Source organism: Schistocerca gregaria, chromosome X, assembly GCF_023897955.1.
Source record: "Schistocerca gregaria isolate iqSchGreg1 chromosome X, iqSchGreg1.2, whole genome shotgun sequence".
Taxonomy (NCBI): Eukaryota; Metazoa; Arthropoda; class Insecta; order Orthoptera; family Acrididae; genus Schistocerca; species Schistocerca gregaria.
In genome coordinates, this window is record NC_064931.1 from 163110047 (window position 1) to 163134821 (window position 24775).

At 42.0% G+C, this 24775-nt stretch overlaps 1 protein-coding gene across 1 annotated transcript in view; it reads left to right on the forward strand.

Moving 5' to 3' along the window:
* The first annotated feature begins 191 nt into the window (after window positions 1-191).
* LOC126298560 (uncharacterized) overlaps window positions 192-24775 on the forward strand; it is a 62893-nt gene continuing 38309 nt past the window's right edge. The window contains exon 1 of the mRNA XM_049989919.1: window positions 192-264. The gene's annotated coding sequence lies outside the window, so the exon portion shown is untranslated. The remainder of the gene's footprint in view (window positions 265-24775) is intronic.

Here is a 24775-nt window from a genome sequence, read left to right on the forward strand (position 1 = left end):
CGCATTAGCACGGAACGTGACCTGCGCGAAGGAAGCGCATTAGTTGGCAGTGGTATCAGCGTGCGTCAATTTCCTGCCCGTCTTTTGCTGGACCAAGATAAGGACTGCACTCATAGATTACGTGTCGTGGAAACAGGAGAGCGATTCTGATAAGAGTGTTATCTGCTATCGGTGGGCAGGTGTCAGAGGAGAGTCGCCGCGTGTTCTCCCTGTTGTCAACGGTCAACTCATCAGGCGATACCTCAGCACGGCGACTGCTTCAAGGTATTTGTGTTTGCGGTTCTAGCTTCAAAGCTTCATCACTCGATATTTCATCGCTCTTGTCTTGCCAAACTGTATTAATTCAAATGAAATGCACGCTTCAGATACCAATACACGCAACCAATCGTTCATCTCAGTTTTCCGATCGATATTTCTGCTCTTCGCTGTTACAAATTCTACAATTTTCCTCTAATTTCGTTATGACATTACATAAAGTGTTACAATATCGTCGTCTTGTAATTGAAAATCATAGTGAGTTAATTTTAAATTCTAGCGTATCACGTATAGTTGACTTCCTCCGTGTAAAGCTTCTATCATCAGCTCTAATGTTTGTCATTTGTTTTTACGTGTCGAAATTGGAGTAGATGTTAACTGACTGCTATCCATGTTTTATTGAAATTTCATGCCTGTGCTTCGTTTTACCCAACTTACCAGTGGATCGTGAGGTGCTCGGGAAGTGTGACAATATTCTCTACTCTTTTGCTGTGCTTAAGAATCTTAACTTACTGTGAAGCAGTCTCGCCGTGATCATCACCGCCATGACCGCATCCAACCACGTCACACAATACAATCGTACGAATCTTTTTAAACACTGGGTTATAGTATTTCCTTTCACTTAACAAGCAGAAAGTACACGGAATTTGTACGCTGTGGGAAGATATCAGACCGCGGCTCCACTTAAAGAGTTGCTACTGTTATATCCCAAGTACTTCAATTTCATTACAGCTGAATGACTATGTTTTGTGGTCATTTTCTCCAAGAATCGCCGCGCGGGGTTAGCCGAGCGGTCAGGGGCTGCAGTCCTGGACTGTGCGGCTGGTCCCGGCGGAGGTTCGAGTCCTCCCTCGGGCAGGGGTGTGTGTGTTTGTCCTTAGGATAATTTGGGTTAAGTAGTATGTAAGATTAGGGACTGGTGACCTTAGCAGTTAAGTCTTATAAGATTTCACACACATTTGAACATTTTTTCTCCAAGAATCCGGTTGTGAATAGGCTCAGTTATGGAAATATTTGTAGATATAATCTACAGAGCTACACCAGTATAATTTTCTCGTATAAGAGTCTTCGCTGATCATAAGACCTCTTACGATTTATGAACATTACTAACGAATTAAGCTTATAGAAGAAACGCAGGATTGCTCCTTGAGAAACAAATACTTACATTAGAATTATTTTTGGGATGTTAAAATAAATAAATTCAGTACCACTATTGTAGGCGGAGTACTTTCCGAAATTTGAGTTAAAATAGAACAAAAACGTCGGGGGAAAATTTTAGCAAAAATTATTCTTAGAGGTTTACTAATTAAAAGTTAGTAGAATCGGTCTGTTAGCGTTCATGGTGACACTGTGTGATAATGTACAGGAAATAGAGCCACACAGTGTCCACCGTGATGAAGAAATTCAAACTGTTTCTATGAAGATAATCTCACTACATTTTCGCGTTTCGATCGTCTCACGTGCGCTGAAAATACACATTATTGAGCGCTGCAGTACACTTGAAAGTGCAATTTTTTCAGCAAAATCACCAAGTATATGTAAACAACGGCCGAGCGGTTCTAGACGCTTCAGTCCGGAACCGCGCAGCTGCTACAGACGCAGGCTGAATCCTGCCTCCTTAGTTTACTTTGGTTTATGTAGTTCTAAGTCTAGGGGACTGATGACCTCAGATGTTAAGTCCCATAGTGCTTAGTGCCATTTTACCCATTTTTGAACGTCCTACCTCTCGTTCAGTTCCTCGACGACAGAAATCCGCTACTCGGCCAGGGAACCACTCGAGAACCGCTGTGTGAACATCCCCATCTCTTTCCCCACAGATCTTTTTCAGCTTGCCGAAAAGATGGAAATCACATTTTCCCTCCCGCCTTCCCAACAAAAACCACTTGCTTCCGCCCGGCCTTGATCAAAATGTTGGCAGCGTTTCGCTGTGGTTGTACGCAGCATTGCATTAGGACTGTATACTAGAATTTCGTGATGGGCAGTTAACGCTCCATTTATCTCGCACTGTGTGATGTACCTGTTATTTGAACGCAGCAGAACTGTAACTACAGGAGGTCCGCGTCATGAATTCTCTTCTGACAATACTGCCGCTCTTCTTTCGTGTTGGTCTTAGCTTGGGACGACAGCGACTTACGTAATTTACTTTCTGAAGTGTCTTCGTGTATGTAAAGGATCATTATGTGAATTCGAGAAGGATTTAGAGAAGCCCCTGAATGTGAAGGCCGTTTGAGAGGAAGGGGATGTCAAATTCTTTTAGATTATGCAAAAAGCTGGAACTGGAATGTCACTTAGTAAGGTTTATCGGAGATCTCTGGAGCAGCTCCTAAGTTTACAAAAATTCACTGATAGTTGAGGATATTAATAAGTGTTGGAAGACAGATTAACGGAACTCAGGATTTACAACAAGGAGCAACTTCAACTGAAGATTAAGTACAAATCCAGAAACACCGATTTGTGAACCTCTACACCAATTTTTTCCTTCGTGAGATCAAGGAGGTTGTAAACAGCTGAAGCCAAGTTTATGCTGTGATTCTGGAGCTCTGTGAAATATCTGATACGATTTCTGAGTGACACCTTGAAAACAATACACATGCATACCGAATACAAGGATAGTTATGATACTGGACTGAAGATTTTTTGGTAGCCAGAAGCTGGTGCATTGTTCTCAGAGGAAACGCGCCGCAGAGAGCGGAAGTACAACGTGCAGGTCCTCGGGGAAGTATGAGAGTAGCATTACTACGCATTATATATACAATACCTGGTAACTTCCTGAGCCTCTTCGCGTAAAGTTGTATAAAGTAAGGTTACATTAGAAAGTTGTGGCCAAATCACATCTTCCCTGAAGGTGACCTAGGCCTGACGCACAGAATGAAAGCTAAACTTCAACATAACCAAAAGTAGCGCAATAAGCATAAAAAAGGATCTTATATTTTAGATCTACATCTGCATCTACATGGATATTCTGCAAATCACATTTAAGTGCCTGGCAGAGGGTTCATCCAACCACCCACCTTCACAATTCTCTATTATTCCAGTTTTGTATAGCGCCCGGAAAGAATGAACACCTATATCTTTCCGTAAGAGCTTTGATTTCCCTTATTTCATCGTCGTGATCTTTCCTTCCTATGTAGGTCGGTGTCAACAAAATATTTTCACATTCGGAGGAGAAAGCTGGTGATTGGAATTTCGTCAGAAGTTTCCGTAGCGCCGAAAAACGCCTTTCTTTTAATGATTTCCAGCCCAAATACTGTATCATTTCTGTGACACTCTCTCCCATATTTCGCGATAATACAAAACGTGCTGCCTTTCTTCGAACTTTTTCGATGTACGCCGTCAGTCCTATCTGGTAAGGATCGTACACAGCGCAGCAGTATTCCAAAAGAAAACAGACAAGCGTAGTGTAGGCAGTCTCCTTAGTATGTCTGTGTCCTGCCAATAAAACACGGTCTTTGGTTAGCCTTCCTCACAACAATTTCTATGTGTTCTTTCCAATTTAAGTAGTTCGTAACTGTAATTCCTAGGTATTTAGTTGAATTTACGGCTCTTAGATTAGACTGATTTATCGTGCAGCCGAAGGTTAACCAGTTCCTTTTAGCACTCATGTGGATGACCTCATACTTTTCGTTATTTAGGGTCAGCTGCCAATTTTTCTAAATCGTTTTCAGATTGTTTTGACCTTCTGATGACTGTATTAGTCGATAAACGACAGCGTCATCTGCAAACAACCGAAGACGGCTACTCAGATTGTCTCCCAAATTGTTTGTACAGATAAGGAACAGCAAAGGGCGTTCAACACTACCTTGGGGAACGCCTCAGATCACTTCTGTTTTACTCGATGACTTTCCGTCAATTACTACGAACTGTGACCTCTCTGACAGGAAATCGCAAATCCAGTCACATAACTGAGATGATATTCCATAAGCACACAATTTCACTACGAGCCGCTTTTGAGGTACAGTGTCAAAAGCCTTCCGGGAATCCATGAATGCGGAATCGATCTGAAATCCCTTAACAATAGCACTCAGCACTTCATGTGAATAAAGAGATAGTTGTGTTTCACAGGAACGATGTTTTCTAAACCCATGTTGGCTGTGTGTCAATAGACCGTTTCCTTCGAGGTAATTCATAATGTTCGAACACAATATATGTTATAAAATCCTGCTGCATATCGACGTTAACGATATGGGCTGTAATTTAGTGGATTACTCCTACTACCTTTCTTGAATATTGATGTGACCTGTGCAACTTTCCAGTCTTTGGGTACGGATCTTTGTCGAGCGAACTGTTGTATATGATTGTTAAGTATGGAGCTAATGCATCAGCATACTAGGAAAGCAACCTAACTGGTATACAGTCAGGAACAGAAGACTTGGTTTTATTAAGTTGCTTCACCACTCCGTGGATATTCACTTTTACGTTACTCGGATTTCAATCACAGGCATAAAGTCAAACAAACAAACATTTAATGGCATTGATGGGGAGAGACTTAAGCTGGATGCACCACATTAGTCATGTTTTGAGAAAGAAGCACACTGCACATACACAGATGATCCAAAACATCATGACCGCTGCCTGTCAACAGATTGAGTACCGCCTGATGGTGTTGTGGGTAGTTGACGCGGTAAGAAAGTGAGAAGCAGAGACGCATGAGGACTCATTCGAGCGATGATATGGGGAAATCCACTAGCGTAAGCGACTTCGTGCCCTCGGAGTCTTTCGCAGCGGCACGCCCTGCATACAATTGCACGATTGCAACATCTGGCACGTCACAGAGAGCTGAAATGACTCGTACTCAGAAGGCAAGTTGCGCAGCTCACGACAGCTCCAACAATGTCACGTGCAGCGAGGTGCTGGTTCCACGTTTGAAACTACTGCTCCCGCCCTACAGGCGCTAGTTATCTGGCTTTGCTTTCTTTCGATGTCCGAAACCCATCAGCTTGCATTACTAAATGTGTATTCTGGCCACTGTTAAAATTGTTGATATTTATTCAAATATCGGCTGCCTTCTTTATAACAGAATTCCTATATATTGAGGCATAAGATAAGACACTCGTCTTTTCAAACAGTATTTTGGGTCTATTTTCCAGGCAGTAATCAGCTGTGGTAGACTTTTCAAGCTTCCTCGGTTTAATATGTCTTTATGCTCAGTACAACACTCCTCATCTCGTGGTCGTGCGGTAGCGTTCTCGCTTCCCACGCCCGGGTTCCCGGGTTCGATTCCCGGCGGGGTCAGGGATTTTCTCCGCCTCGTGATGGCTGGGTGTTGTGTGATTTCCTTAGGTTAGGTAGGTTTAAGTAGTTCTAAGTTCTAGGGGACTGATGCCCATAGATGTTACGTCCCATAGTGCTCAGAGCCATTTGAACCATCTGATAATATTTTGACCTACACACACACACACCGGACACATGAAGAGGTTCATTAACGGGTCGCAGAATATCTCATATTTTGGGGGCAGCAAGAACATAGGCCTCAGTCCACATCTACGTAGCATACGTTGCTTCTCGTTGCTGTATAGTATGGCAGGAAAGCAGCCGGCTTTCCCTTTTCTGCCGATACGCAAGGCGTCCTTAATCGGTGACAGCTGAAAGCTATTCCTGAAGCAAACTGAAACTGCTGTCAGTTGCGCGACTCGCTTTTCCAGCACGCGTCACTTCGGTCCTGTGTGATTAGTGCCAGGTGCTGCAATCGAGACTACACTATTGTTGCAGGTCTTGTACGGGCCTTTCTGGATACAGACAATGTTAGACAGCTGCACTAGCCAGCACATTCTCCAGATCTCCCACCAATTGAAAACGTCTGGTCAATGGTGGCCGAGCAACTGGTGTATCAAGGCCGTTATTACGGCCAGAGGTGGTTGTCCTGGGTACTGATTTCTCAGGATCTATGCACCCAAATTCAGTGAAAATGTAATCTATGAGAAGCCATTGCACTTCATATTTTTTTATTGAATTCGTTCCACTTAAAACGTGATACATGCCAATGTGAAGAAAATCACAAAGAAGTCCATTTAAATCGAAATGGAAACGGCGTCCTAATATGAGACAATCAGAGAAAACGCTTGGTATCGACCAATACAAGAATAGGCAAACGCTAAACCAATAATACTCTCGTTCTTATTGCCTCTCCAGCATTTTCTGCGTTTATTGTGCAACCGAAGTGCAGTCAGGACACACAAAATCTGCATCTTGTACGTCAAACTCCTGTTGTATTTCAAAGTCGTTGTCTCTACGTACATGCCTGTTACATTGGAAGAGTCCCTTTTCCTACAGGCCGTTCGTATCATAATGCATTTTTCCTGCTTCGAAGTTGGCCGTTCCAAGTTTTCTGGTAATAAAAATGAAGGTACTACTTGACGTGGGATATTTTCCCACCAGATTTCTATTTCTTGGGGATGGTGCGTTTTAAACGGTGTCATTAATTCCACAGAGGAGATTGCATTTTATGCGTGGAATGGGGCTATAAACAGATGATGTGGACGTGGTTTTCTCTTGCTTTGTCTGTTAAAGAAATGTTATATGATGCCTATCAAATATTAGCAACACAGGATCACTACCAGATGGCTTCACAAAGTTCACTATATTGTCGAACCGCTTATCAAAAATTTGAGTATGAATCCAGCTACTAAGGTGACAAGTTGAAGTTGTCCTATTACGAGATAGCGTCTCCTAATATGAGATACTGCACCTATTAGGCTACTCAAACTATCGTATATTAAGAACAAACCTCTTACGCTCTAAACATAGCCACATAGTTACACTGCTCGGTTTGCAGTGACCCAACCTCTATGTTCTGTGAAGAATGTAATCATACGAATATTGTTGCAACAGCTACTCAACTTCACATATTAAAGCCCTACAAGCACATACATTAAAAAACTTGAAATTTAACGCCTCTACAATCAAGGATTGTGTACAGTGTCCAGCTCTGTAACGTTCTTACTGTCATACCGTATACTCCCGCCGCTGTGTGAACTAAGTTCCAACTGAGTCGGGCACTTACTTTTGTCAGACCTAACTGTTTCACATTAGGGAACTCTCCCATAATAGGAACCTTTCCTCTATATTCAAAATTGTTTTCAGCAATAGTAGTGTCTTCTGGGTAAATTAGAAACAATGTCATACCAGAACACAAATACTGCACTCATTTTCTCAAATTAAATTCTAATTGTAATAAGGCAAAGCGTAGCGTATTGCGTTACTGTCCCCTGTAGTTTCATACCCGTAGACCACCGAAATCGCTAAGTTCTATTTTGCCTAAAAATTAGCAAGAAACTGACCATAATTTCTATTGGAGCTTGGCGTTAAACATTTATTATTTCTTACTGGTCTTTTTGCTGCATCTGATTCCTCATTCTGTTTGGTATAGCTGTGAATAGTTTTATGCATACAGACAAAACTTCATCTTCGGATTTGGAACTGTATATGCCCGAAACTGTGACTCAGAGTGAATTTTAGTGTTTCAGAATAAAAGGTTAAAAGGACTGTAGTTGGTCTTAGAGTTTACATTTCAGTGTATGATTACCAGTTTCGTTCTATCAAAGAACTGAGTACTTACTCGATTGGTTAAAACTTTGGATATGTAAAATGAGTTATCGCAAAAAACATAATGAAAATGGTACATGTGAAACCTGGAAAGGTCTAGTATACACATATCTACACAGACAGGTTTTGTGAACGTCCCAAAATCTTAGCCATCTCCAGAACGACTAATCCTTGATTGAAGATAGTGGCTCATTTAAAATATGGCGTGGCGATATAATCATGTAGGCCATAACGCCCATCCAGCCAGTATGCTATGTTAATCTTGCAGTAGTTTCACAGATATTCCAGTGCTTTTCCCGAAAATAGCGTTATTATTTAATGTAAAAAGTCTTTTTCATATTCGCACGTTGTGAGTGCCCTCTGTTTATTGTTGTTGTTGTTGTTGTTGTTGTTGTTGTGGTCTTCAGTCCTGAGACTGGTTTGATGCAGCTCTCCATGCTACTCTATCCTGTGCAAGCTTCTCCATCGCCCAGTACCTTCTGCAACCTACATCCTTCTGAATCTGCTTAGTGTATTCATCTCTTGGTCTCCCTCTACGATTTTTACCTTCCACGCTGCCCTCCAATACTAAATTTGTGATCCCTTGATGCCTCAGAACATGTCTTACCAGCCGGTCCCTTCTTCTTGTCAAGTTGTGCCACAAACTTCTCTTCTCCCCAATCCTATTCAGTACTTCCTCATTAGTTATGTGACCTACCCATCTAATCTTCAACATTCTTCTGTAGCACCACATTTCGAAAGTTTCTATTCTCTTCTTGTCCAAACTATTTATCGTCCATGTTTCACTTCCATACATGGCTACACTCCATACAAATACTTTCAGTAATGATTTCCTCAAACTTAAATCTATACTCGATGTTAACAAATTTCTCTTCTTCAGCAACGCTTTCCTTCCCATTGCCAGTCTACATATTATATCCTCTCTACTTCGACCATCGTCAGTTATTTTGCTCCCCAAATAGCAAAACTCCTTTACTACTTTAAGTGTTTCATTTCCTAATCTATTTCCCTCAGCATCACCAGACTTAATTCGACTACATTCCATTATCCTCGTTTTGCTTTTGTTGATGTTCATCTTATATCCTCCTTTCAAGACGCTATCCATTCCATTCAACTGCTCTTCCAAGTCATTTGCTGTCTCTGACACAATTACAATGTCATCGGCGAACCTAAAAGTTTTTATTTCTTCTCCATGGATTTTAATACCTACTCCGAATTTTTCTTTTGTTTCCTTTACTGCTTGCTCATTATACAGATTGAATAACATCGGGGAGAGACTACAGCCCTGTCTTACTAACTTCCCAACAACTGCTTCCCTTTCATGTCCCTCGACTCTTATAACTGCCATCTGCTTTCTGTACAAATTGTAAATAGCCTTTCGCTCCCTGTATTTTACCCCTGCCACCTTCAGAATTTGAAAGAGTGTGTTCCAATCAACATTGTCAAAAGCTTTCTCTAAGTCCACAAGGGCTAGAAACGTAGGTTTGCCTTTCCTTAATCTTTCTTCTAAAATAAGTCGTAGGGTCAGTATTGGCTCACGTGTTCCAACATTTCTACGGAATGCAAACTGATCTTCCCCGAGGTCGGCTTCTACCAGTTTTTCCATTCGTCTGTATATTATTCGTGATAGTATTTTGCAGCTGTGACTTATTAAACTGATAGTTCGGTAATTTTCACATCTGTCAACACCTGCTTTCTTTGAGATTGGAATTATTATATTCTTCTTGAAGTCTGAGGGTATTTCGCCTGTCTCATACATCTTGCTCACCAGACGGTAGAGTTTTGTCAGGACTGGCTCTCCCAAGGCCATCAGTAATTCTAATGGAATGTTGTCTACTCCGGGGGCCTTGTTTCGACTCAGGTCTTTCAGTGCTCTGTCAAACTCTACACGCAGTATCGTATCTCCCATTTCATCTTTATCTACATCCTCTTCCATTTCCATAATATTGTCCTCAAGTACATCGCCCTTGTATAGACCCTATATATACTGCTTCCACCTTTCTGCTTTCCCTTCTTTGGTTAGAACTGGGTTTCCATCTGAGCTCTTGATATTCATAGAAGTGGTTCTCTTTTCTCCAAAGGTCTCTTTAATTTTCCTGTAGGCAGCATGTATTTTACCCCTAGTGAGATAAGCCTCTACATCCTTACATTTGTCCTCTAGCCATCCCTGCTTAGCCATTTTGCACTTCCTGTCGATCTCATTTTTGAGACATTTGTATTCCTTTTCGCCTGCTTCATTTACTGCATTTTTATATTTTCCCCTTTCATCAATTAAATTCAATATTTCTTCTGTTACCCAAGGATTTCTACTAGACCTTGCCTTTTTACCTACTTGATCCTCTGCTGCCTCCACTATTTCATCCCTCAAAGCTACCCATTCTCCTTCTACTGTATTTCTTTCCCCTATTCCTGTCAGTTGTCCCCTTATGCTCTCTCTGAAACTCTGTACAACCTCTGGTTCTTTCAGTCTGTCCAGGTCCCATCTCCTTAAATTCCCACCTTTTTGCAGTTTCTTCAGTTTTAATCTACAGGTCATACCCAATAGATTGTGGTCAGAGTCCACATCTGCCCCTGGAAATGTCTTACAATTTAAAACCTGGTTCCTAAATCTCTGTCTTACCATTATATAATCTATCTGATACCTTTTAGTATCTCCAGGGTTCTTCCATGTACACAACCTTCTTTCATTATTCTTAAACCAAGTGTTAGCTATGATTAGGTTGTGCTCTGTGCAAAATTCTACGAGGCGGCTTCCTTTTTCATTTCTTAGCCCCAATCCATATTCACCTACTACGTTTCCTTGTTTCCCTTTTCCTGCTACCGAATTCCAGTCACCCATGGCTATTAAATTTTCTTCACCCTTCACTATCTCAATAATTTCTTTTATTTCATCATACATTTCCTCAATTTCTTCGTCATCTGCAGAGATAGTTGGCATATAAACTTGTACTACTGTAGTAGGTGTGGGCTTCGTATCTATCTTGGCCACAATAAGAAGTTTACTATGCTGTTTGTAGTAGCTTATCCGCATTCCTATTTTCCTATTCATTATTAAACCTACTCCTTCATTACCCCTATTTCATTTTGTGTTTATAACCCTGTAGTCACCTGACCAGAAGTCTTCTTCCTCCTACCACCGAACTTCACTAATTCCCACTATATCTAACTTTAACCTATCCATTTCCCTTTTTAAATTTTCTAACCTATCTGCCCGATTAAGTGATCTGACATTCCACGCTCCGATCCGTAGAATGCCAGTTTTCATTCTCCTGATAACGACATCCTCTTGAGTAGTCCCCGCCCGGAGTTCCGAATGGGGGACTATTTTACCTCCGGAATATTTTACCCAAGAGGACGCCATCATCATTTAACCATACAGTAAAGCTGCATGACCTCGGGAAAAATTACGGCCGTAGTTTCTCCTTGCCTTCAGCCGTTCGCAGTACCAGCACAGCAAGGCCGTTTTGGGACAGTGTATCATTGTGTATGTCATGTAAACTATTAGGATAGGCTAGGTCTGCTTCCAGGACAGATGCTGCACCAGATTTCGCTGCCATATCGGTGAATTTATCTAATCCTAACGACAAACTGCCTATGGGCTTCTGTCTCGGGTTCTTCGGCCGACGTTCATCTAATGATTTTTCTGACGTTTCGCCAGCACGAGTGGCTGGCATTGTCAAAGCTTCACCCTCCATTGCCGGTTCACCACCACGAGAATAGGCAGTTTATCAACAAGTGGCCACGAACGCCATAACAATTTTGTACTCCTAACGAATTCCCTATTTGGCATGCACCGGAACTCTCCAAAAGGCAAAGATTGTTGCATGGCAAGCCCATATGAGTTATTAACATCCTGGTACTTTATGTGACTCACTTCATCAGGTGCCTACAAATGCTCACCAAATCGCAAGTTATTTGCCACGGCGTGCCTATGGACACACTGTAGAAATTCCCAGAAAATTCCACGTTCGGAAAAGAACAATATGTCGACAATAGTCAGTTTTTCGATGTTGAAACGTGTCGTTTTCGACACTGCATCCCATGGCACAGTATAATAGATGCAGGATCGAGCTTGTATATGGCCATGGATACATTATCTAGAAAATATCTGTAAGCATGTGTACATCCTTGTCCACATATAGCTTTGCATACTCCCCTCAATTAGAGATACTGAACTCCTGCCAAGATACTTTGCATTCGTAAAGGCACTGCGTGTATACATTTTGTCGAATGTGGCTATGTCATGCAGTGTCGTTTTGTTGAGACTCTCCATTGAATCCAGATATTCGTATGGGGAGAAGACCTCTTGCTCATCATGAACTGAAACTTTGCATCTTCTGGATGTGCAGCTGTCTTGAGGTGTATGTTCTCTTGGTGCATTGTCTCAGCACGTTTCTGAAGTGAATATGGCTGTGTCATGCAGTGTCGATGACAGTGATGTTAAAGCAGAGTTACTACGCACAGCCTTCCGAAATTTCTTCACCAAAGAATCAATTCGAATCAAGAACAGTTTCTAACATGAGTAACTTAGAAGAAAAAATTTCCTAAGACTAGTGAAGCAACATAAATCACTTAATAGGAACAAGTATTCCGGCTCAGACCGTATACCAATTAGGTTTCTCTCAGAGTATGCTGATGCAATAGCTCCGTAATTTAAAACCATATACAGTTGCTCGCTCGACGACAGATACGTACCCAAAGACTGGAAATCTGCACAGGTCACACCAATATTCAAGAAAGGTAGTAGGAGTAATACACTACATTACAGACCCATATCATTGATGTCGATGTGCAGCAGGATTTAGGAACATATATTGCGTTCAAATATTATGAATTACTTCGAAGAGAACGGTCTATTGACACACAGTCAATATGGGTTTAGAAAACGTTGTACTTGTGAAACGAAACAATCTTTACTCGCACGAATTGTTGACTGCTGATGACAAGCTATTTCAAATTGATTCCGTATTTCTAGATTTCCGGATGGATTTTGATACTGTAACTTACAAGCGGCTTTTAGTCAAACTGCGTGCATATGGAATATCGTCTCAGTTATGTAACTGCATTCGTAATTTTCTTTCAGAGAGTTCACAGTTCCTAGTAATTGACGGAAAGTCATCGATTAAAACAGAAGTGATTTCTGGCATTTCCCAACGTAGTGTTATAGGCTCTTTGCTGTTTGTTATCTAAATAAAGAGTTTAGGAGACAATCAGAGCAGCCGTCTTAGGTTGTTTACAGATGACGCTGTCGGCTAGCATCTAGTAACGTCATCAGAAGGTCAAAACAAATTCCAAAAAGACCTAGAAAAGATACCTATATGGTGTGAAAATTGGAAATTGATCCTAAATAATGAAAAGTGTGTGGTCATCCACATGCCTGCTAAAAGGAATCCGTTAAACTTCGGTTACACGATAAATTAGTCAAATCTAAAGACTGTAATTTAAGCTTAATATCTAGGAATTGAATTTACGAATAACTGAAATTGGGAAGAATACGTAGAAAATATTGTGGGAAAGGCGAAACAAAGACTGCGTTTTATTGGCAGAACACTAGTTAGAGGACGCAACAGAGCTACTAAAGAGAGCTATGCTTGTCCGTCCTCTTTAGGAGTACTTCTGCGCGGTGTGGGATCCATACCATATAGTTCAAAGAAGAGCAGCATATTTTGTATTATCGAGAAATAAGGAAGAAAGGGTCAGGCATGATACAGGATTTGTGGTGGACATCACTCAAACAAAGGCGATTTTTTGTTGCGGTGAAACCTTCCCTCCAAGTTTCAATCACCATATTTCTCCTCCGAGTGCAAAAATATTTTCTTGATGCAGACTACATAGGGAAAAACGATAATCATAATGAAATAAAGGGAATCAAATTAAATTGTTACACCAAGAAGAAATGCAGATGATAAACGGGTATTCATTGGACAAATATATTATATTAGAACTGAAAGGTGATTACACTAACACGCAATTTGGGTGCATAGATCCGGAGAAATCAGTATCCAGAACAATCACCTCTGGCCGTAATAACAGCCTTGATACTCTCGGGCATTCAGTCAAGCAGAGCTTGGATTGCGTGTACAGGTACAGCTGCCATGGAGCTTCAACACGATACCACAGTTCATCACGATACCACAGTTCATCAAGAGTACCAGACGTTTTCAGTTGGTGAGAGATCTGGAGAATGTGCTGGCCAGGGAAGCAGTCGAAAACTTCCTTTATCCAAAAAGGCCCCTACAGTACCTGCAACATGGGGTCGTGCATTATGCTGCTGAAATGTAGGGTTTCGCAGGGATCGATTGAAGGGTAGAGCCACTGGTCGTAACACAAATGAAATGTAATGTCCAGTGTTCAGAAGTGCCGTCAATGCGAACAAGAGGTGAGTGAGACGGGTAACCAATGGCACCCATAACATTACGCCGGGTGATACGCCAGTATGACGATGACGAATACACGATTCCAGTGTACGTTCACCGCGATGTAGCCAAACACGGATGCTACCATCATGATGCTGTAAACAGATCCTGAATTGATCCGAAAAAATGACTTTTTGCCATTCGTGCACCCGGGTTCGTCGTTGAGTACACCATCGCAGGCGCTCCTGTGTGTGATGCAGCGTCAAGGGTAACCGCAGTCATGGTCTCCGAGTGGATAGTCCATGCTGCTGCAAACTTCGTCGAACTGTTCGTCAAGATGGTTGTTCTCTTGTCAACGTCCCCATATGTTGACTCAGGGATCGAGACGTGGCTGCACGATCCGTTACAGCCATGCGGATAAGATGCCTGGCATCTGGACTGCTAGTGATACGAGGCCGTTGGGATCCAGCACGCCGTTCCGTATTACCCTCCTCAACCCACCGATTCCATATTCTGCTAACAGTCATTGGATCTCGACCAACGCGGGCAGTAATGTCACGATACGATAAACCGCAATCGTGATAGGCTACAATCCGACCTTTATCAAAGTCGGAAACGTGATGGTACGCATTTCTCCTCCTTACACGAGGCTTCACAACAACGTTTCACCAGGCGACGCCGGTCAACTGCTGTTTGTGCATGAGAAATCGGTTGGAAGGTTTCCTCATGTCAACACGTTGTAGGTGTCGCCACCGGCGCCAACCTTGTGTGAATGCTCTGAAAAGCTAATCATTTGCATATCACAGCATCTTCTTCCTGTCAGTTAAATTTCGCGTCTGTAGCACGTCATCTTCGTGGTGCAGCAATTTTAATGGCCAATAGTGTAGTATTGACCATGGGAAGCAAAATTCATCTTCGGAATTTTAGATAATAGTACAGCATTGGTCATTAATATCCCTTCGAAGCGTGATGTAGCTAGACCCCCATTTATAGGCTCACTGACATGTGATTCGATGTGCAAGTAGAGAATGCGGCTGAGAACCTTACCTGGCCCTCGTTCCTGCATTTTGGAAAACTGATCCAGTAAGACACTCAAGATAAAGTTACTGGACCATTTAGCAATTGAGTCACACCATAATATCACGCTATTTTCATCCATAATATACTGTAGATAATGGATTTATCGTCCACACCATTACTACCAACACTGAAAGACCTGAGTCGAAACAAGGCCCCCGGAGTAGACAACATTCCATTGGAACTACTGACGGCCTTGGGAGAGCCAGTCCTGACAAAACTCTACCAGCTGGTGAGCAAGATGTATGAAACAAGCGAAATACCCTCAGACTTCAAGAAGAATATAATAATTCAAATCCCAAAGAAAGCAGGTGTTGACAGATGTGAAAATTACCGAACAATCAGTTTAATAAGCCAAAGCTGCCAAATACAAACACGAATTCTCTCCAGACCAATGGAAAAACTGGTAGAAGCCGACCTCGGGGAAGATCTGTTTGGATTCCGTAGAAATACTGGAACACGTGAGGCAATACTGACCTTACAACTTATCTTTGAAGAAAGATTAAGGAAAGGCAAACTTACGTTTCTAGCATTTGTAGACTTAGAGAAAGCTTTTGACAATGATGACTGGAATACTCTCTTTCAAATTCTAAAGGTGGCAGTGATAAAATACAGGGAGCGAAAGGCTATTTCCAATTTGTACAGAAACCAGAGGGCAGTTGTAAGAGTCGAGGGACATGAAAGGGAAGCAGTGGTTGGGAAGGGAGTAAGACAGGGTTGTAGCCTCTCACCAATGTTATTCAATCTGTATAATGAGCAAGCAGTAAAGGAAACAAAAGAAAAATTCGGAGTAGGTATTAAAATCCATGGAGAAGAAATAAAAACTTTGAGGTTCGCCGATGAAATTGTAATTGTGTCAGAGACAGCAAAGGACTTGGAAGAGCTGTTGAATGGAATGGACAGTGTCTTGAGAGGAGTATATAAGATGAACATCAACAAAAGCAAAACGAGGATAATGGAATGTAGTCGAATTAAGTCGGGTGATGCTGAGCGGAATAGATTAGGAAATGAGACACATAAAGTAGTAAAGGAATTTTGTTATTTGGGGAGCAAAATAACTGATGATGGTCGAAGTAGAGAGGATATAAAATGTAGACTGGCAATGGGAAGGAAAGCTTTTCTGAAGAAGAGAAATTTGTTAACATCGAGTATTGATTTAAGTGTCAGGAAGTCTTTTCTGAAAGTATTTGTATGGAGTGTAGCCATGTATGGAAGTGAAACATGGACGATAAATAGTTTGGACAAGAAGAGAATAGAAGCTTTCGAAATGTGGTACTACAGAAGCATGCTGAAGATTAGATTCGTAGATCGCATAACTAATGAGGAAGTTTTAAATAGGATTGGGGAGAAGAGACGTTTGTGGCACAACTTGACCAGAAGAAGGGATCGGTTGGTAGGACATGTTCTGAGGCATCAAGGGATCACCAATTTAGTATTGGAGGGCAGCGTGGAGGGTAAAGTCGTAGAGGGAGACCAAGAGATGAATACAGTAAGCAGATTCAGAAGGATGTAGGTTGCAGTAGGTACTGGGCGATGAAGAAGCTTGCACAGGATAGAGTAGCATGGAGAGCTGCATCAAACCAGTCTCAGGACTGAAGACCACAACAACAACAACAACACCAACAACAACCATTACCACCTTCTTCTGCAGTTATGTTTTTCGCAGCACGGTACTACAGAATACTTAATGGCGGGATACCATCAATCATAGACCATTTTGTGGAACTCCTTTTCCGGAATGGGTAGTCTAACGTTGAGGTAAACGGTTGAGTCTGGGTAACTCCCGTAGAGTGATGCATGTGAGCATATGAGATCTAATCCCTAGATGCACATGCAACCATTGAGTAGTTAAAACTGATGGTCGACTGACATGGCGCTATTCTAAACAAGTAAGATGGGCAAGGGAGGTGCTGCTAGCCAGTTTTTGTAGTCCCAGGCTAGATGGAGGTATCGCCGAAGAGTGTGCCATTTAAAAGGTCAGATGCTGGGAGTGTGGTATCTCTTGGATCTTGTGCCACTCGTCACTTATTGGGCACCTAAATGATGCTGCGTTCTCTGAATGCTATATAACAAGTCAAGAAAATAACATTTGTAGTTTTATTTCTATAAATCAGATTGTGTCTATAAAATGTTGTCGCAAAGGGGTGGCAACATGCAATATAATTCCTAGTCTAGTGATATGTGAAATGTTGAGACAAGTTGACAGATGTCACTGATTACAGTCCGTATACTGAGCCGATATGAGCTGCCGAGGCTGGCAGAAGGGCCGCTTATCTTCATTTCTTGGCGCAGCGCGGTCCAGTTCCATGCACCACTGGTCGACGTTTCCTCACCGCCTTCTCTGGTCTTTCCTTCCGCATCTTCATTCTGTCGCTTTTGGTTACGGCAGAACAGTATCTATGGGGCTGCATGCGGGGAGTGTGTCGTTCATAAGTCCATACTCAGTACCGTAAGACTTGGGTCTGACACTGACCCACCCAGGTGTGGCGTTGACGGTCCTGGCGAACGCATTGAGGTGCAGTATTACTGCCACAAACCTGTCTCTAGGCAGTCCCAGAATTCGTTCTAGGAAGAAGAAGAAACGATACTGATAAGTCTCTTGTGTGTGTAATGATTTTGTAAACAAGGACCACATGCGGTAATTTCTGGTACTCATGTAGAAATTCATCAGTGTCTGGACTTTAATATGGATCTCACGTTATCGTCTGTTGGCGTGTTGACTCTTAGCAGTACATCTAGATCTACATTCTCCTCCATCGCTGCGCCTAGAAAATTGAAATGGTTCAAATGGCTCTGAGCACTATGGGACTTAACATCTGTGGTCATCAGTCCCCTAGAACTTAGAACTACTTAAACCTAACTAACCTAAGGACATCACACACATCCATGCCCGAGGCAGGATTCTAACCTGCGACCGTAGCAGTCACGCGGTTCCGGACTGAGCTCCTTAACCGCGAGACCACCGCGGCCGGCCAGAAAATTGAAAAACTGCCCCTAAACATCGTACTTAAGTGTAAAATTATTGTAGAAGGAGAGAAATGAATTATTTATATATCTGTCCGTCTATCATGGAGGTCCAACCTTGTAAGCTCAAGGTCTGGGATGAGTCAATCTGATCGATCACCGCAGCTGTGGTTCATTGTTATTGATAGTGCCTAGCAACAGGAAGGGCTCATAAGAAATCCATGCAGGCGTAAATAACAATAACAACTGAAAAAACAGGAAGATAGATAACGTTCTGGGGAAGCTAACCAAAATCTACAATTCATTGGCAGAACACTTAGAAAACGCAACAGGCTTACGAAAGAGACTGCTTACACTATACTTGTCCACCTTCTTTTCCAGTATTGCTGTATGGTATGGTATCCGATTTGTTAAAAGTGCAGGAAGTATTAAGTGTTTGCTGTATCGCGGCATCGTGTATAGAAGAGTACCGTACTTTGCTCGCCACATGGCAACACGTTTTGACGGAGTGTTGTGAGACATGGTTTTCCATTCAAAAGCTGCACATTGGAAAGAGTGTGGCTGACTTTCTCTTTTTGCTATATCATTGCTAAATGCACGTTGTCAGTAGCAGCATTGTGCCATCTGTCTATCCGTACGTAATTGAGTTTTCTAACGAGTCACAAAGTATTCGCTTCGTTACCGTTTTGTTTTTAAAATGAACTCGAAGATGTGTTGGGGTTACTGCGAGTGGACGCAAAGTGTTCCGTCCCATACTGTTTCCGCATCTGCTGCACCTATTTGGCATCACCTACGATTTAAAGGAATTTACCTTTTGTAGATACGTGAGTCTATACAATGGGATGGGAATGTTGAGTCACTGTCCCTGCCTAATAAACCTAAAAATATTAGGTAGTGTTATCCACAGAAATAATCGGAACCCCGCTTAAGAACCGTTAGGCGAAGCTTTCAAACATCACATCTAGAAATGTGCTTGTGACATGTAACAGCTGTGGTACGCACCTTTAACCACGCTCATGTGTAAGTAAGACCATGCATACAAAGTTACAATCCAATAATCAAAACCACCTAGATCCTCCTGGGCAACAGCTCAGTTAAATCACGAACCGCGTCGATGAGACTCTGTACCATTACTCGCAAAGAAATTGCTTCAGCTCTCTTGAGCAGTAATGGACCGATAATTATGTTTCCCAAACAACATACAATAGCTTAATAATATTTAGATGTGGCTGCTGTGCATCCCCGGGAAGACGCGAGTAATTCTTGGCAGGTGAGTGCTTTTCATCTTGCAAGATGTAATCCCTCCAAGCACAAAGCCTCCAACACTGATTAAATGTATTCGTTTGAGATAATTTTTACATTGTTCTCGTAGTGTTCTCTAAAAATGCAGCTATGAACAACTAATCATTTAAAAAATCTTCACCATGTTTGGTAGTTCTAAGAAAACGATCTGAACTGTATTCTTCTCGTGGAGTTTTCCTCATGTAAACACGTCCTGAGTTAGAAATCAATACAACACGAGAGCACACTAGAGGTTCTCGTTGATCGACGATTCAGATTTTATACTCCTTTCACCAATGAATCATCTCCATTAGACATACGGTACCTGTTCCACAAATGGTTTGGTGATTGTGAATCTATCTTTTCGTTGCACCTGTGTCCTGGTGGATGTATATTAAGTTCAGCAATTACTTTCTTAGCAGTGTTGCTTATTATTTTCATGGGAGATAACAATTCCCTTTAAAGTATCTTTCTCCGCCAGTAAGTATAATTTTCCAGCTAGTATTTTGTTTACTAAAAGCTATGTGAATTTTCTCGAAAAGCTCTGTAGGCTTATATTGTCTGGAGGTGGACACAATAGATATATTTACCCAAAGGAGATTTTCTAGCGTACTCATGCACGAACAAACTATGTACTCAAAACAGTTATCCCCTGTTGGAAGTCTGCATCCTCACGTCACATCATCGCAACAGCGTAACATTAACAGACATATTGATGGCAAATGCATGTTATAATAACATGAAAAGAAAAATCAACATCATCGTTTTTACAAGTAAATCAGAAAACAGCCTTCTATAGCTGGGTGTTTGTGTTCACTATCCGACGTAATTAACAAATATTTTGAGTTTGTCCTTAACATATGCTGCCAAATCTCCTTCAAGCCAGAAACACATTTCTGTGCAGGATTTCTGACTAACCTAAACCTAAAACTAAACCTAATCCCCACCCAACCCAGATGCATCAACAAATATATTGAGTTTATTCTTGACACATACTGTACTTTGATAAGTCCTTCTTGTCAGAGACACATTTCCATGCAGGCTATCTAGGATGCTGTATAGAGACAAAAATCACGAAAATTTAAAATAAAAAATTCTTTAAATGCCATACTGCGGTCCCTCTAGTCCTAAAAGGCTTGGAAGCAATTATTTCGTATATGCTTATTTGGCTGAAGTTTTCAGTTTACAACTGATAGGAATTATTTTAACATTCACACCTCAAATCCCGCGGGGCAACGGGGCAAACTGCCAGTAGAACCCAGTCGAACGTGTGCTAAATTCGCTAACACCTTTAAAAGAATGCTGGCCAGTGTGGCCGAGCGGTTCTAGGCGCTTCAGTCTGAAAGCGCGCGACCGCTACGGTCGCAGGTTCTAATCCTGTCTCGGGCATGGATGTGTGTGATGTCCTTAGGTTAGTTAGGTTTAAGTAGTTCTAAGTTCTACGGGAGTTATGACCTCAGATGTTAAGTCCCGTAGTGCTCAGAAACATTATTTAAAAGAATGGTTGATGGAATTCTGCCAGTTGTGAGTGAGTTCGATATCGCAGAAAGAGTATGTCTTCCACAACCCATTTCATCGAAACAAGGAACCATAATTTTTTTCTTCTTCACAGCCTGTAGCAAGGTGCAGATTCTTAACCTCTTCTAGCTGGGGAACACTATTTTCAGGCAATTTTATTTCTTGCGAGTATATTGGAGGAAACGTAAAAGACGTTCTCAGGCCTACAGCGTCTGAAAAATAGCTTACTGAGTCGTGACATAAAAAGCTCAAGCAACCACCGTGAGCTATTGTCAGATTATAAGTAACTTCATTAATACGAAGTATAGGTGCGAACCAATTAGCCTGTAAGATTGTTTGAAACTTTCATTTTACGAAAAAATGTTCAAATGTGTGTGAAATCTTATGGGACTTAACTGCTAAGGTCATCAGTCCGTAAGCTTAATCACTACTAAACCTAAATTATCCTAAGGACAAACACACACACCCATGCCCGAGGGAGGACTCGAACCTCCGCCGGGAGCTAATCCCGCGCGGTTCATTTTAAGACTAATAGTTTGTGAAACTATTGTATCAGAACTAAGTAAAAATACAATTTACTTGGTTGTTACATACCTTTTGATACTTTGCGTTTGCCTTAGAAGCATGTTTGCTTATGGTTACAACATATTCAAAAATGGTTCAAATGGCTCTGAGCACTATGGGACTCAACTGCTGTGGTCATCAGTCCCCTAGAACTTAGAACTACTTAATCCTAACTAACCTAAGGACATCACACACATCCATGCCCGAGGCAGGATTCGAACCTGCGACCGTAGCAGTCGCACGGTTCCGGACTGCGCGCCTAGAACCGCGAGACCACCGCGGCCGGCTACAACATATTATTCTTAAAATTAAAATATTGATTCTGAATGGACTTGAATAACAACTTTTTTTCTTTTGTTAAAAAGAATGTAGTTATTCATAACGATGCAATAAATTGTGTTGTATATCAAAATGAATTCAATTTTTTAATCGACTAAACTTATCATTCATTAAATCGTACAATAAAATTAAATAATAAATCATCATTGCTAAATTGTAGGCTTTTTATTCTAAAAAAGTTCTAAAAGCAGTATTTACTGCTTAATAACCACAAAATTTTATTTGATAGGGCCCTAGCTTAATAGAATAATAGAATAGAATAATAGAACAGAATAACGTTATGCAATGGCGGGTTTAATATCTTCAAACAGCCGAATGAGTTCCACTGGTATCAAGCTATAACCACAAGCTTAGACCGATCACATAAAAATTTATGTGATCACTCTAAGCTTGTGGTTATAGCTTGATACCAGTGCCTACCAATTTTAATTGTATATTACAGCACTGAGGATGGTCACTAAGTGACAACTATTATATCAAAGGTTCCTGTATCAAGCTTCTTCCTGTGTTCAGCCTGCACCCTTTGTGGCTGAAGCCCTTCTTGTGTCTTCCCGAGATCCTCTAACCTAAAAAACCACCCAGTCCACGCCACCCAGGCCCTGTTACCCGTGTACCCGCCTTCTGCGTATAGTGGACACCTACCTATTGAACGGAACCCAACACGCAACCACCCTTTGGCGCAAGTCGAGGAATTTGCAGCCTACACGGTCGCAGAACCATCTGAGCCTCTGATTCAGACCGTCCACTCGGCTCTGTACCGGAGGTCCGCAATCGGTCCTGTCGACTATGCTGCAAATGGTCAGCTCTGCTTTCATCTTGCAAGGTAGACTGGCAGCCTTTGCCACTTCTGTTAGACGCTCGAAACCGGAGAGGATCTCTTCTGATCCAAAGTAACACACATCATTGGTACCGACATGAGCAACCACCTGCAGTTGGCTGCACCCTGTGCTCTTCATGGCATCTGGGAGGACCCTTTCCATACCTGGAATGACTCCACCTGTATGCACACGGAGTGCACATTAGTTTTCTTTCCCTTCTTTTTAGGCAAGTCCCTAAGGGGCCCCATAATGTGCCTAATGTTGTAGCTCCCAACTACCAATAATCCCACCCTCTGTGATTGCCCGGCTCTTGCAGGCTGAGTGGTTTCCTCTGAAACAGGACAGGCGACAGCATATGGTTCAGCGACAGTGTCAGCCACAGACAGCACCTGGAACCTGTTTGTTAGACAAACCGGGGGGGGGGGGGGGGCGGCTTACGTGCGGCCGCCTGGGAAGTCTTTCGCCACCTGCTTCGCTCCGGGGCGACCTCCCACTCGACTGCAGGTGAGGGGTCAGCCTCAGTGCGAGTAGTAACTGGATCGGCCACCAATGAGGGCCGATTAGACGACTCTGACGTGCTGGACGTCCGTTGGACTCCCGCTGCAGGCCAACAATAGTAGTGCCCATCCACACTGCAGCATCAGGCCGTGTAACCGAAGCCATCACAGCCTGGAGCTGAGAGCGAAGTGTCACCAACTCGGCTCGCATCTGCACACAACAATTGCAGTCCCTGCCCTAGCTAAAGGCTGTGGAAAACGAAACTATGGAGATAAATGGACTATCGGCACGTGCTGCGCAACTCTGCTGTAGACCCTGACGAAATCGCAGGAACTGTGTCTAATAATATGCAGATATTCAAAAACCTAACTACCAAAGCACTCAGGTGAAATCAAATAATTCGTCCCTGATTAGGAACTTGTAATGTGTCACTAAATCGGTTTACTTTACGACGCAAACGAAAACGCGTGAACTGTGGCTATTAGGTATTAAATTTCCACGCAGAGACTCAAGAAATTAAACTATTAAAGCACAAACATGATATAATAAAATTCGCCCCTGGTTAGGAACTCGTAAATGTCACAAAAGCCGTTACTTCCCTGTTGCTGCGTCTGTCTCGGTCGGCAACTACTGCCTAACTCAAGGCTACTTTTAGGCATTACAACAGCGTACTGAAGTCCTAGTGGAAAATATAAAATTTAGTTTAAACTGTTACAGATCACTTGTGTTTGCTCACACGAATGCATTGCTTCGTGCGATTCTGACCCTTTTAACGGTTTTCTTTTATAGATAGAATTACAACAGTTGTTCTATTCTCAATTAAATCTGGCTTACGTTTAAGCAAATTTTGTAACTGTGTATGGCCTTAACTACCGCATTCAGATATTTTTACAGCTAATCCTCCTTTTTTACTCCAAGTCCAGCACCCCTACTTAATTTTATCAACCACGCGCAGGCTTTGACCTACTAGGAACTCCTCGAAGAGAATGGATTTGGGGTTGGTTCCAAATCGAAATGTCATTAGAAACGTCCAGGACAAATTAGAAGGATGTGACGGACAAGGGTTGACCAAAGTCTCTTGCGCAACCCCAAATTACCCTACCTATCACACCACACATTCTGGCTGAAAAATTCTGTCTGTTCGCATATGTTGATAGATGGAACATTTACGTCAAATTGTCGAGAGCGCCTCCATGACGCAATGTCGTTTGCGTAAGGCAGAGATTCTCAGTGGACTTCATAATTAACCACACAGTTCCTACTTGCTAAGGAGGTACAGTAATCCTCTTACGATTTTGTAGTTAAAACACTATAGATGAAAAGGTCCAAAAGGGTCTAAATTTTTGCTGTTATCAGCTAGCGGCTCCAAGAAGCCGTATTTCCGATTTATTTGCATTTTACTCTAATGTGGTATGCATGGGAATTATTTGTCCCAGTTTAAGTTGTCATACAGATTATAAGTGCAAGTCATTAACAGCGGTAATATGCTTGCGCATTTCTTTTGTGTCAACAATTTGACACCCAGCATAATATGACTATTTTTCAGCTCATGTTCAATGTGTC